Raw genomic sequence first — 4248 nt, forward strand, 5'->3', positions numbered from 1 at the left:
ACTTGTAGGTATCAAATTCTGATAAATACCATTCTTTTCTTCCATTTGGTAAATGTAGAGAAGAAAGTAAGATTTCTTAGCGAGTTAACTGCCTACCAATAGTATAATTAATATTCACTCCAGTGTGGTTACCAGGTATGGTCCCGAAGAATACTTTTTAACACAACATCAGTCTTAGACTTTGAATATTCTGTATTTCTCTGTTGTTGATTTAAAATGTATTTTGCTTTTTTCTTTACAGTGAATAAGACTTCTGAAGAAGACTTTGTAATCAGGTAGGATTTTTGTGGATTTTTTTTTTCTTTTTACAAATTCTGTGTTAAGGGAATGCAGAGAAAAGCATTTGTTGAGAGTTCTACTGTGTGCTAGGCCCTATATTATGTGCTTGACATTTATTACTTATATAGTCATTACAATAGCATCACGAAGTAGATGTGCTGTTACAGCCTATTTTTTTATTAATTAGTCATCTGTGGTTCAGGAACACTGATTAATTGACCTATGATTCTATAGTTAAAGAGTAGCAGACCCAGAAACCACCACTGCTTCTAACAAGAGCTTGAACACTGTGAATTTTCAGTCTTGGAGGGGGCCATGGTGCCCCCCTGAGGCATAAGAAACTAGTCAGTTACTCACAGTTGAAAATTCTGGCAGCGATGATGACTTTGTTTCCGCAACCACACCTTTGAATAAGAAGCCCAGAACAACACCAAAAGAGTTAATACTAGAAACAAGGAAACCTAAATTGAAGAATCTCCAGAAAGAACATATCCCAGTACAAGAGAAAACCCCTAAAAAAGGATGGCTTTAGGTAACGAACTCTACCAGCCAGACTTAGAAGTCGCACTAGCTTTATCAGTGAAGGAACTTCCAGCGGTCACCATTGATATGGGAGAGGCTCAAGATACAAGCACCAAAAAAATGTGGCAGCAGCGAAATTGGGACAATGACTAAGGCTCCCCATCTCTCCGATTGCAGTGCAGCCAGTGATGATTTAGATTTGGATAAGCTTACCGAGGAAGATGATGTGTGCAGTGCTCAAGGGAAAAGAAAAGCAGCATCAAAAGCTGTGGTACAACAGAGGAAGATTCTTTTGGAAGGCAGTGATGGTGGTAGTGCTGACGACTCTGAACCTCTGGTGGAGAGTCTGAGGATGAGTCTGATTTTAGGGAGAGTGAAGATGATGATGCAAACTTCACTCTGGGAGAAAAAAAGTGGAAGAAATTAAAAAGAAAGAAGTGAAGGTAAAATCCCCAGTTGAAAAAAAAAGGAGAAGAAACCTAAATCCAAACGTGATACTTTGGAAGTGATTTCAAGAGACTCTGCTCCAGCTGCCCTGAAATCAGAATCTCAGCTTTCACCAAAAAAGGCTTTATCAGTGAAGAGGCCATTTGGAAACCACTACAAATATGCAAACCTTCCAGCTGAAGCTGGAAGCAGAAAACATAAGTAGATGCCACCAGCGCTGTCTGGAAGCAGCAGCAGCAGCAACAGCAGCAGGAGCCCACTGGCAGGAGTGTCTGTTAAGTCTCCAAATCAGAGTCTCTGCCTTGGCTTGTCCAGATTAGCACAAGTGAAACCTTTGCATCCAAATGCTGCTAGTGGCTGAGTGTGGTAGTCAGCGAAGGTTTGATTAAGAGAAAAAGAGTTTTACAAGTGTGTTTATGTTTGAATTGTGTTTCTATTTAAGGAAGTTATCATACTATAAAGGAATCCTTTAATGTAAAAAAAAACAAAAACAAAAACAAAAACGAGTAGTAGACCCATGATTTGACTGTCAGCCTGCGTGACTCCCACATCGATTCTTTTGTCCCTCAGCAGCACTGGGGTTAAGGTACAGATCCTAGTCAGATCAATTCAGAGAGTCAAATTTAGTTATGTGTTTGCTTATTTAGCGTTTTCCTAAGAGACCAGGTTAGTCCAAGCATTTGTCCTAATATATTTGACAACTAGTGATAACTAGGGGTAATTAGTGCAGCGGCAACTAGTCTCTTGTTTTTACTGTCAAAGATTTTAGGATGGCTCTCATTACCTATGGCCATAGTACATAGCTTTTATATAAGCAAGACCTAATCAGGCAAGTTCTTAGATATAGAGATGTCTGCTCTCCTTGAGATGAATGATTTTCCAGAAGTGATGTATATGTAATTTAGGTGTAGGCCTTGATACGTTAATTAATTTTATCATCTCTTGAGAGGATATTTCTAAATGAGTCTCTGTTTACTGACTTCCCACTCTAGTTTTTCCTTTAGGCTAGTTCCCTTGATCTTGAAGCTTTTTCTTTTTTTGTAGTTTTTTTTTCCTTTTCTCTGTTGACTTTTCTATAATCTTTTCTTGTTGTTTTTCTTTTTTCTTTCTTCTCTGCTTTTCTTGGCATTTCTTTTATTCCATTTTTTCCCTTTCTGCCAGCTAAGTATTCTCTGTTTTTCTGTAGACAAAATCAAAAGCACATAGAATTTCAGGATTTTAGGACATCTTAGAGATGAACTAATCAAAATACTCTCTGGTACTACAACCTGTGTTTAACATCCTCACCAAGTGATTATTTAAATGGAGAATTTGAAATGCAAAAGAGATTAAAGTAACTTATTTGGATATAAGTGACAGAAATGAGATTTACATTCAGGTTTCCCCTTTTTTTTCTCATCTTAATAGGTGAATGTTTTAATAATAGAAAGATGGGGAGTTGGTCTAGTGAACACAGTGAAGGTGTGTAAGGAAGGAATTGGCAGGAGAGGCCAACTTTCAAGAATAACAACACTGGGTTGGATAGGAATAAGAGTTTTAGAAAAGATGTCAGACTATTTGGGCATATGATAAGTTAGATAAAGATGGATTACAGAAATGAAGGACACACACACATGGGAAGGAATGAAGGACACAGGATATTGGGAGTTGTTTAGAAAAGCATATTAAAATAGAGGGTTCAAGAAAATCATGAGCAATTTTTTTGATGATTTGTTTAATTGAATGAACTAGCATACTTCAGGTTTTCTTTCTTTCTTTTTTTTTTTTTTGGTTCTCTTATTTATTTATTTATTTTTAATTTATTTATTATTTCTTTTCAGCATAACAGTATTCATTATTTTTGTACCACACCCAGTGCTCCATGCAATCCGTGCCCTCTATAATACCCACCACCTTGTACCCCGACTTCTCACTCCCCGCTGTTGAGAGGTTTTAAAATCATTTGAGCCATGAGGAAGGCTTTTTACAGCATATAGGAATGTGATATCATCTACTTGCAGCCCAATCTTGGCTAAGATCCTCTTGAGTATCTAAGGGGGAATGGAGATTCTGAACCACACAGATATATGGCCCAAGGTAGGGGTCTCCTCACTCCACCTCTTTTTCTAATTCTTTGATGTCTTTCCCATGTACATGTAGGGTTTGGTGGGCTAGGACTGGCTGTCAGATCAGTAACAGAGCTTCATTTTGGTAGTTGGTAACATGTCTACATTGAGATGATTACATGGATGACTTTCAGTTTAGCTTGTCCTCCAGGAGCAGGACATGGCTCCTACTCTTGGCCATTTGAAGGTATGCTTGTTTTGGGAATCTGCTTTCATAGGCTAAAGATTTAAAAGGTTGGAGGGTATGACTGAGCCCTGCAAAAGAGTGATCTAAGAGCTCACAGAAAGAAAATATTAGGTGGTGTATAGGGAAATAGAGGAACAGCTACCAGGACTCTATTTTTATAGCAGTCTCTCTTCTTGGGTATCTCAGTGCTTTGAAGGTTCAGGTAGACCTAAATAAGGCAGGACCTGTGTAGGAAAAAAGTTGGACCTTATACTTTATAACCTCTCTGGGAACAGTATTCCCACTAATAACATAAATTTGTTCTTTAACATGTGTATATTTGTTTGGTTGTTTATTTAAATTGAAGCATAGTTGACACATAATGTGATGTTGTGTTTCAGACAATTTAAGAACTCTGAATGTTACACCATGCCTACCACAAGCCTAGCTATCTCTTACTGCATGATGCTATTACAATACCATTGACTGTATTTCCTATGCTGTACCTGTATCCCTGTGACTTACTATAACTGGAATCCTGAACCTCACATTCCCCTTTACCCATTTTGTCCATCCTCCCACCCCCTTCCCTTCTGGTGATACAGAATTCTCTGTATCTCTGGGTCTGTTTCTGTTTACTTTTGCTTTTACTGCTCTTGCTTCAGGAGCAAGTTGGGACTACATCAAAATCAAAAGCTTTTGCACAGTGAAGGAATCAATCCACACAAC

At 38.1% G+C, this 4248-nt stretch overlaps 1 pseudogene; it reads left to right on the forward strand.

Moving 5' to 3' along the window:
• The first annotated feature begins 241 nt into the window (after positions 1–241).
• Positions 242–1609, forward strand: LOC132008346 (RAD51-associated protein 1-like; annotated as a pseudogene).
• The last annotated feature ends 2639 nt before the right edge of the window (positions 1610–4248 follow it).

Source organism: Mustela nigripes, unplaced genomic scaffold, assembly GCF_022355385.1.
Source record: "Mustela nigripes isolate SB6536 unplaced genomic scaffold, MUSNIG.SB6536 HiC_scaffold_123, whole genome shotgun sequence".
NCBI lineage: Eukaryota > Metazoa > Chordata > Mammalia > Carnivora > Mustelidae > Mustela > Mustela nigripes.